The sequence below is a fragment of the Anthonomus grandis genome, chromosome 1 (genome assembly GCF_022605725.1).
Source record: "Anthonomus grandis grandis chromosome 1, icAntGran1.3, whole genome shotgun sequence".
Classification (NCBI taxonomy): Eukaryota; Metazoa; Arthropoda; class Insecta; order Coleoptera; family Curculionidae; genus Anthonomus; species Anthonomus grandis.
Window position 1 is genome coordinate 1533342 of NC_065546.1, and position 11387 is coordinate 1544728.

Here is an 11387-nt window from a genome sequence, read left to right on the forward strand (position 1 = left end):
AAATCAGCTCAATATGCTTCAAATTGGTTCAGATAAAGATGTGATAGCTGCATCTAAGTCATTTGGGCAAGAAAATGTCAGCTTCAAACTTGTGGAGAAGGCCAACGATGATGACGGACTGCATAATATGGACCCGATGACTCCTCCAGTAGTGCGACTATCCCAAAAATCTGATGCGGAAAATGGACGGTACCTGTTGGCTAGACTGAGAGACCCCACCATCTTAAAAACTCTTAGGCTCTATTTGGCATACCTCTACGACCAGCCTTCCAACGTCTGTCTCGAAGGCCACACCAAGACCAGTGTCAAGCTAATGCTAGCTTCAGAGGGCCTATCTACTAACATAGACTCCCTCCGACGCTTGTATATCCGTTTCCACGACGTCTATGGAATTGGTGCAGCCGAAGTGGAAGAAGACCTCTCCGCTTTTAGATCCTTTTTTTCTTTAGAAAAAAATTTAAGGCTTCAAAAAATACGAGAAAGTCAATCTATTATAATAAATAAACTATAAATAAACAGTTTACTTCGTGACTTCAACAGCCCCTACGTAATTGTTAGGATGCTGAATATTAGGCCATTTAATCCCGCACAATTATATTATTATTATTTCTTTTACAGCAACGTAAATATTGAATTTTATTGGAAATTAATAAATAACGTTATTATTATTATTATTATTATATGTATGACACCAGCAACAATTAATCTACTCCATAATATTAATAATAATAATAATAATAATAATATTAATAAAAATAATAAAATTATTTCTTTTGTTTCAGGCTTGCATGTGTCAGACGGCTATTAAAAGAAAAAGACGCATATGTTTATATTTATTGGTAAGGATTTTATTCATAAAATTGTGACTTACTATAATTAGAATAATAGTTAATTACTGCTTATATGTATAATATAAAAAAATTAAAAAAACCCTCTAAAAAGTGGTTGTTCCCAACAATGTGCTATTTAAAAAAATGAAGTAAATGCCAAAATTAATGGTTTGGACATTTTAAATAGACGTGTGAAATATTTAAGTCATAAAATGCAATGAAAACTATTTTTCCGCGATTACTTGATTAAAAATTAAAACTTTCAACGCATTCAGGGCACCCTATTTTAAAAAAGTGATTTTTTCTATGAGTAAAAAACAAAAAGTGGAAAATATAGTATTGTTGTTTTTAGAATATTATTTTCTATCGAAATACGTAATAATATACCAAGTGTCCATTCAAAATAAGAAAGTTAGTGTCACTTCCTGTTAAACCGGAAGTAGTGGAAAACAATAAATTATGTCAAAAGATGCTTTTATAATTATTCTATCGATACACCAAATTTCATTCGTTTATCTTGAAAAGTAAGTTTTATTATAAAATTTACTGTTGTAAACACAAGATTTTTGTCTATTTTCGTACAGATTTCCTAAGCAGATTATGAAACATTAAAAAATAAAATTTGGTAGAAATAAAAAAAATGCGAAAATTGCAACTGCACAATATAATTGAATCGTGAATTTCGAAAAGGACTCAACTCGGATTTTGATCAAATATGACTTTTCTGCAAATTTTTCAGGTTCAATAGTAGGCCAACATTTTATGAAGGAAAAGGGCTCATATCTGATTTTGTTCTTACAAATACGAAAAACAAAATTTCGAAAAAGACTCATCTCGCTCGTAATGCATTGCGACGCGTTTAGTAAATGAAGCCAACCAAAAAGGGGATTTCCTATTTTTATAAGACGTGAATTTTATTGGAGTATAGGCATCGTAAAGTTTGCTTGTTTCAGTTGCTTTACAATAGTTGCTTGGTGTACGTCAAGTTTGTCATTTGAATTAGTAAACAATCACATATTTTGGGTACTGTTTTGTTCAACGTTACTAGTTTTTTTCCAAACAATGAGTGAGTCTAGTAGTTCGGACGAGGCAGATACAGGAGTAGAGAAAAAAAGCGAGGAGCAAGAAATAGTGAAATGTATAAAAATGTAAATATTAAAAGAAGCCAAAGTTAAGGGACTTGCACACACAAACCACGAGGGTAAAAATATTCCTTGTAGGAAATCTGGGCCTAGTTGAAGGTAAGTGTATACCTATGTCCTATTACATAATTAAAAAATAATAGAAGATGTGGATAGAGGTAGATAAATAATGTTATTTATTTAGTATGTAAATATTATATTCAATATATAATATATACAAACAAAATTTTTGTAGGTGCATTCGAAAATGTTTTGATCTTGCCGATGATGCCAAAAAAGCAATATTGAATCGCATAAATGGTTTTAATACCAAAGATGAACAGGACATATGGTGTGTTCATCATGGAGGCGTTCCCTGTGAGGGATACTTCTAAACGTCAAGAAGATAAAATTAGTAAGCCAAAGAGTTACTCTTATAAGTATTTTATCGAAGCAGATGGAAATAGAAAAGAACTATGTAAAGTAGCCTTCACTATTCACTATTCAAATAACATTGTAAAAAAATACTTATCATCTGTTTTGAATGTGACAATATTGCATGAGAGATTTTCGGCAAAACATCCAGAAAGCAAAGTAAATTATCAGTTTTTTAGAAATTATTTCAATCTAAATTTTGACTTGGCATTTGGTAGGCCACAAATTGAGGTGTGCTCAAAATCGGCATCATAGTTTTTTAATAAAGCCAAAGCTATTACAGAAAAATGTAACGAGAATGGCAATACCATTTTTAGATTGTCTTTCGATTATATGCAGAATCTACCACTGCCAGTACTTCCAGTTCAAGAAGTGTTCTATTACCGCCAACTTTGGGTATACGAATTCTGCGTACATAATATGAAAACGGGGAAGGGAACTTTGTATTCCTATCACGAGGGCCAAGCGTTGAAGGGACCAAACAAAGTAGCTTCGTTTTTAAATGACTTTATATGTAAAAATGTTCCTGAAAATATTACAGAATTACATTTATTCTGCGACGGATGTCTTGGGCAAAATAAAAATAATACCATAACAAAATATCTTATGGCTTTGTCACTTACTCGAAATTCAAAAGTCTTTCTTTATTTTCCCCAAAGAGGTCATTTCTTTAATGACTGTGATAGAAATTTCGCAACCATAAAGCGTAGGATTAGAAGAGAAGATCGTTTATTTACTCACGAGCAGTATACGAATTTAATACTCAGTAGCACTAAAACAGACAAATTTTGTGTTAAAACGATAACTTATACCGATATCATTGATTTCAAGGCACTTTAAAGCAAAACCGTTATCAGAAAGATGCTATGGAAAAAAAGTTGCTAAAGAAAACAAAGTATCTTTTCAAGTTTCAACTTTTTATGAATTTGACTTTAATCCAGAAAAGCCTGGAGAAGTTTTATGCCCCTCCTTCATTGACAGCAAAATTAATACTGAAACTTTTAGCCTTTCAAAAACTAAAGGTGTTTTGTGCTAATCTTCCTACTGTTGAAGAATTTCCATGCTACTCCTCAAAACTGCCAATAAATAACTTAAAAATGACTGACTTGAAAAAGTTGAGGCAGTATATACCTGCAGAATATGAAGACTTTTACGATAGTATTTTGAGCTGGCCGACTACTGACAGAGAAGCAGGAGCTGACATCGAATAAGATTTTTAGCAGAGTTACTTTTTATTTGTTATTTTCCAAATAAATTAACAAAAAAAAATTTGATCTTTAAGGAGTTTTTTTAGTTTTTTGTATCTTTCTTTAAAAAATAAAGTTGAAGTTTCTTTATTAATATAGCCTCTCAAGTGGTGCTTAAATTTCAAAAACGACCCATCTCGGAAAATTCTACAGTCCAATTTCTCCATGTATTGAAAAAAAAAAAAATTGGCAAGGCTAAGATGTCAAACAAAGGTTGTGAATATTAGGAAAATTCATATTTTCGTAGTTCAAATCTGTCAGAAGCAATTTAGTTTCTAGCTTTTCCTGGAAAATTACGTTTTTGCGAGATAAGCCCTTTTCGAAATTCACGATTCAATTGATTTTTAGTCAAATTATTAATTATGACACATGTACTTATAACATCCCCTTAAAACAATTGTTTTTTTTTACACACCAAAACCGCGTTTTATATACAGGGTTACTGGTAATTCGATACATTCCTTTGGAGATGTGATAGGGGAGGGGGTAAGAAATAAATTGAACCCTAATATGTATTATGCAAAAGTTGATAGTTTTCGACATATTTAATTTTTTCTGTTTTTCTTCAAAATGTAGACCTTAGTGGTTTAAAAGGCAGTTTCCAGAAAATCCGCTGTATATTTTTTTAACTTTTTAAGCAAAATACATGCTCAACACAATAGTGTTACGTTTGTAATGGCAAAAGTCCCGCAAATAGTTGTAACCATAGGTAAATTCTCGATGCAAAGTGTAATTTTTTTTTCTTAAATAAAATACTACACTTTCTAGTGGATATTTTTTGAAAAAAAATTATGCTACATTCTTCAAAATTTCCTTAAAACTTCCTTATTACCTAAGCTAGCTCACAGGATACAAATGCTTAAAAGTTAGGTGACATGGTTTTGTATTTTTATTATAAATTGTAAAGTAACGCATTTATCAGTATTTACCTTCACAAATCTTGTTCAAAATGAGAGCCTCTATTGCGAATACAGGCTCGGCAGCGCCTTCTCATTTCAGTCTTTGTTGTTCTAGTTGTTATGGTATTCCTGATCTGCTGGGCAGCGTTGGTTATTCTTTGGATAAGATCTTCCCGGGTAATTATTGGGGTTGCATAAACCAGTGCTTTCATTTGACCCCATATGCTATAATCAAGCGGGGTTAAGTCAGGGCTTCGTGCTGGCGAAGCTATTGGACCTGACCTACCAATCCAACGATTCGGGAAACGTTCATCCAGGAACTGCCGAACTGACCGCCGAAAATGAGCTGGACAGCCGTCATTATGAAATATCATTCGTCCTCTAACGGCGAGAGGAATATCGTCAAAAAGATCTTGTAGGTCATGTCGTAAAAAATTTTCATAAATATCCCCGTTTAAATGGTCTGGGAAAAAATGTGGTCCTATTAAATCCCGGCCAATAAGTCCCATCCACACATTTACAGAAAACTTTCTTTGAAAACTGGTTTCTCTTGTTAAACGGGGATTTTCTTCGGCCCAAAAATGAAGGTTATGAAAATTTGTAATGCCCTCATGACTAAACTTTGACTCGTCCGTCCACAAAATGTCGGTTAAAAAAGTTCTATTGTCTGCATCAGAATTTATAATAAATCTGCAGAATTCTACCCTTCTTATCGGGTCCCCTTCTTCCAATCCTTGGACAGGCGTATAATGCTTTAGGCTTCCCATTTGCCGAATCGTGGACCAAACTTTCGATTGCGATGATCCTGTTTGCTGCGCTACGGCATTAGTGGATGTGGTTGGATCGTCTTCAAAATGTCTTAATATTTCCTCCTCATCTTCTGCTCGATATACGCGAGGAGCGCCAGCGTCACCTCTTCTGGGTTTTACGGATCCAGTTTCAGCGATAGCTCGGTAGGTCGAAGCGAAAACACGGACATTTGGAATGCGGCGGTTCGGAAAGCGACGTTGGTATTCTCGGCGAGACTCCGCGGCATTACCATTGCAAAACCCATAAACAAACATAATATCTGCATATTCAGCGTTAGTAAACGTGGCCATAGCGCAGAAACCAATAGAATACCTTCTTTGAAAACACGAGAAAAATAAACTCGAAACTCGTAATTTAACTACTTTCCACAACAATTATTGCTGTCAGACTATCTACACATCAAATTTTTAACAATAAAATTAAAAAAACAAATTGTTGCTATAGTACTTAAATACCATAGAAGTAAATACCACTTGGCATTTTTCAAGTGCGTTCTTACTATTAATAATAAAAATACAAAATTCTGTTAAAATTTTTGGTAGCATTTATAGCCTATGAGTTAGCTTAGATAATAAGAAAGTTTTACGTAAATTTTGAAGAAGTGTAGTATTTTATTTAAGAAAAAAAAATTACACTTTGCATCGAGAATTTACCTATGGTTACAACTATTTGCGGGACTTTTGCCATTACAAACGTAACACTATTGTGTTGAGCATGTATTTTGCCTAAAAAGTTAAAAAAATATACAGCGGATTTTCTGGAAACTGCCTTTTAAACCACAAAGGTCTACATTTTGAAGAAAAACAGAAAAAATTAAATATGTCGGAAACTATCAACTTTTGCATAATACATATTAGGGTTCAATTTACTTCTTACCCCCTCCCCTATCACATCTCCAAAGGAATGTATCGAATTACCAGTAACCCTGTATATATAAAAAAACATTTTTTATATCTCGAGGGTGATCAAACAAACCCGAAGGCGTAAAACAAATTTGGTTTCCATCAATAAAAGGACCGAAATGTACCGGAAACCGACACATCACAGATTTTCAGGACTCGAGGGATGTTGGGGCTCGGAATTACCTTTTTTTTTCGGCAAAGGGAGACTGAAAAGCGACTTTTCTTACACTTTGATGGCCCCGACACACGTCAAGATAATTTGCGGTTTGTATGGGGGGTTCAAAATGTGAGTTTCTATATAGGACAGGAACTTTAAGTAATGGAAATGGAAAACATTTCAATGTTTTATTTGTTTTATAAAAGTTTATTAAATATTAAAAATAACTATGCTCTTCTTTCTCTTTTTCCTATAATTTAGTTATGTTTTTTTTATGAAAAATGCTCATAATTAGTGAAAAACAAAATGCAAAAGTGAATATATAAAAGCAAGAATAGTAGGAAAAGGCAGGTTAGGTTTAAAGACAATTTAAAAGTAGTGTTTTGTGGGGAAATTGGTCAATTTCCGAAGAAAACGATTTGATTCTAGCCAACGTTTTGAATTATACTTAATTCACCTTCACAAGATGATAAAATTACTTTTAAATAAATAAATAAAAAGACCTGGAATTTTATCAGTTGTATAGAATTTGTTCACACGTACAGGGTGGCCAGATAAGAAGGCAAAATCCTGTAGTTTGGAAACTATTCGTCGTAGAGACTTGCGGTAAAAAACTGTGTGACTAAAGTGGCCAAAAGAATACCGTAGAAAATATTTATTATTTTCAAGATGGCCGCCAGGGAGCGTAACTGCCATCTTAAACTTTTTAAGTGATTTTTCACTGAAATCTACCCAGTAAATGTTACGAAAAAATATATGCTTTTTAAAGCTTAGCTTTAGTCGAGTAATTTTTGTTTAACACTTTGTGACGTATCTATTAAAATAAAATGATGGAGGGTAATTCAATGTTTTTTTTTTAAATAAACAGCTGTAACTACTAAACGACTGAACGGATTTTAACAAACTAGGTTTCGTTGGAAAAAACATCAAATCCGTCTTATCTGTGAGTGAAAACTGTATCTCGATATCTTATTCGTAGCCTGAAATGTCGAAGAAAAAAATAATTTTAATAAGACGTTATTGCTGCTCTACAAATTGACATTTTTGAAAGAAAAATAAAAAATAGTGTAAAAAGGTTTTACGTATATTTAAAATGATTTCATAAATAAATTATATAAAATTTTGTCATTTAAACAGATATATCATGTGACATAGGCGCATGGACTATTTAGTGCGGCATCTGCGACACATCAAAGATTCTAATAGATCTCTGAACTGGACCTTACATATGTTTTAAATCTTTTTCTGTCCTAAAGATCGGTCATTTTACCCATAAAACTCCACTTCTATCCAGAATCTCTGCTCCTCAAGTCACAAGAACATTTAAAGGCAATTACTTGGTTTATACGTGATATTATTGCGAATTAGCGGCTAATGCCGATTATAGCGAGAACGCTTTGGCATGTCTTCACACAAGGGTTTTAAGAAGAGCTCATAACGTTGACCTCAGTTGTTTTTTATTACTAAACCTAAATAATTTATTGATTGATTACTTTGGTTGAGAGATTGAGTAAGAATATCTTTCATAAAAGAATATAATTCTGTAAATTTTCGAAAACACTATAAAGCACACCACAATAAAATCAAAGTGGAAATTTTTTCTGGTTTCGCTGTTTCGGTTTTAAAAGTATTGTTAGTTGGCAGCACTGAAAATTAATGCTATTTTAGATCTTCTTTCGTATACACGTTTGGCGAGTTGAATCTTACGGATTGAGTTTTAATGTATTAGCACAGATTTATAGAATATTCTGTTAATCTGTGGTATTAGACCTAGTAGATAGACAGTAGACAAAGAACGACTGCATTGGTAACCTCCCACCGCTAGGCGTTAGCGACGCCGATTCTCCGTACCATTACGTTACATTATTATGTATTATTCATTACTATTATGGTTGTTTAAAAGCTTTGAAAAATTCAGAATATTCCCTAATTAATTTGTCGTGCCATGCAAATAAATACAGAATAAACATTATTTAATTTAATAAACATATATGTATATACCTAAACCATATGTATCTATGTATGTGTACATACGTGCAGGTACATAACATTGTACATAGATAAAAATATTAAGGTTGATTTAGGTATACAGTATTTTTATCTGATAAAGAATAATGACTTTAATTTTCAATTATCTGTCTTTTTATGGACTGGTTTACCCATGCAGGTGCATAATATAGTAGTAGTAAAACCCTTAAAAATCTTATATTTTGTTCCAGACTATCATAATGGACGGCGACTATACAACGTATAATACCTTTATAAAATATGGACGTATGTGTGGTACCTACATATGTATATAATAATACATACATATATCTTTTTATATATAAATATATAAAAGCCGATGATACCTACTCTTAATTGTGTTGTGTTTAAAACATACGAGAAAACATACCTGCGTATAAACCTTTCAGCTAAATTTTAATTTAAAAATACCTACCTATGTACATATGTATATGCATATTGTTAACATATTAACATCACACAAATAGCAGACTTTTTCTCAGCTAGTGCCTTACTAAAGGCAAATATTATTTACCATTATCATAAAACAACTAACACAAAAATTCCATTCCAAAACAAATTAAAAGTATACTAACCTACACCTCTATCGTGTATCAAAACTGTCAAATAACAATTTTTTTAAAAATAATAATTATTATAACTATTCTAAAAAGTAAGGACCAATATAAGCCTTAACAAAAAAAAAAATCCTATTTGAAATGTAACAAAATTTTGTAGTTTGCTCCCGTATTATATGAATAAGTATAACCATTTAGATTTTAAACATAAAAGCACTTCGTTCGGTGTATGCGTTTACTACAACTTTACGAGATATCTCAGTGTATTTGCGCCGGGTGCATCTGTCAGTTGGGCTTATAAAAAACTGGTTCACGGATATCAAAGGAGCCGACACAAGCCTTCGCTTCTGTGAGATCGTTTATTCTGTGACGACGACGCGATAGCCGCCCAGGGTGGAGCCAAGTTTGTTCTCGCTCTACTCCGTCTCCTTCTTACACATTACACAAAAATCATATTCGAAATTTTTCAACCGCCGAACGTGTATACGGAACCTTAATGCGTATTACAGCGAGATCATATTACTAAGTTTACACGCGACATTAATGCATATTACGGCGAGATCATCAACAAATTTAAAACATTTTAAAATAATGCGAATTAGGAACGTTAAAACCATCTAGGGGTATCTTCTACACATGCTTCTTATCTTAATTCGCATTTTGCTAAAGCGCATTAGCGGCTGCGTGTATACATGGTAAATATCACGGTCGGTAATGTCATATTTGACAATAAATCTTTTAACAAATTACAGATTTTTAACAGATTTAACTTCATTGATGAAACGGATGATGGACGTGCCATCGTGAATTATCATTATCATATATCATGAGTCATCCCATAAAAAAAACGCGTTCATTCATCAGGAATCCCCATCAGCACATCGCCACATACTCCAAAATCCACCACAGCAACTTATCTATCAAAGATATTAATTATATATAAATAATAATAATGAACGCTAAAAACTAATTCTATATCACAACTAATAAAATATGTAGAATTAACTGAGAACGCCGTCACACTACATCTGAGTAAAAATTTACCGGGTGCTTTAATTATATTAAAAAAATATATATTATTATATATATGTATTAAACAATACCTGAATTAAAATAGGTTCTGTACCTAGTAAAAAGCTAATTTTTTTTATTACATATTCTAATCCATATATTATAATATTGAAAAATAAATCATAGTTTATAAAGGCAAAAAAAAATAAAAATAAATTTTAAATAATAAAAGCCAAACATTTATTTTAGGTTCATCAAATATATTATGCAATATTATCCAACCCCTTTTTATTTTTTCAGAAACCACGCGAAAAGGAAAAAGAAACACAACAAAAAAAAAATTAAAAATAAAGTACCAAACATTCATTATTCCAATAATACTGCCAAAAACTAATGACTTACAAACTCTTTAAATATGTCCAAAATAAACTATTAATTAACAACCATCCGTTTTGAAGTCGGCAAGATCTAATTGCGAGGAAATGCGATGCACATTTTTCAATTTTATATACAAGTTTCCATTGAGTACCCACGCATCCTTTACGAACAAACGAACCGCACTAGTTAGTAAATTAAGACGTGTTTTAGTTAAGTCTTCTTTAATTTGTATACCGGAACCTTTCACAAGTTTACGGTTTTTAAGTACCGATACCCCTGAAATACCGGTGGAAGACCGCACGAGAACTGCAGGCGGCTTATCACTAGGCATTTTAGGTGCGATTCGGTGACAATTTCTTATCTCGGTATGCGGTATGTTTACCTTTAATTTAATATTTATAAGTGTATTCAAAATATCGTGCAAATTTTCTCCTTCTTCCATTTATACTGAATATGCGTTTATTTTCATTGCGCAGCGACTATCGACAGCGATTATCGATGAGCCCCTTAAAATGCTTGTTTTCGTTCTCCAAACTTATAACCTTAGAGTCGATGATTTTCCAGTTGCTGTTCAAACTGTTTCTTTATGACGTATGATACCTTTTCTACTATTTCATTTAGAAATTTGTCATTGAAAGTGCTAAAGATGGTTGATTTAATTTCACGCAATCTACTGATGACAGGACCATGTTTTTGGCGGGAAAGGCAAGATCCTCAGAAAAACACTATTAAAATTAAACTTTTTACTTAAATCGTCAGCTGTGTCACTACTGTTGTTTTAACGTGCGTTTAAGTTCTTATTGCCCTTTTATACTTTAGTAATTAAAAAATTATAGAGCACCGTGACAGGCTAACACTACTCACTCTAGCGTCATCTCACCTCATAATGTCACTGTCGTTCTCGTTGTCAATAATTTGACAATTTTAAAATGGCAAATGAAGGCCACTTTGCAAAAATCGCACGCGAGTACTTTATGAGAGGCTTGACAATCTTTTTTTAATTAAGACAAAA

General features: G+C 32.5%; 1 protein-coding gene across 1 annotated transcript in view; it reads left to right on the plus strand.

Moving 5' to 3' along the window:
• The first annotated feature begins 805 nt into the window (after positions 1–805).
• Positions 806–11387, plus strand: part of LOC126743950 (uncharacterized) — a 282046-nt gene continuing 271464 nt past the window's right edge. The window contains exon 1 of the mRNA XM_050451243.1: positions 806–839. The gene's annotated coding sequence lies outside the window, so the exon portion shown is untranslated. The remainder of the gene's footprint in view (positions 840–11387) is intronic.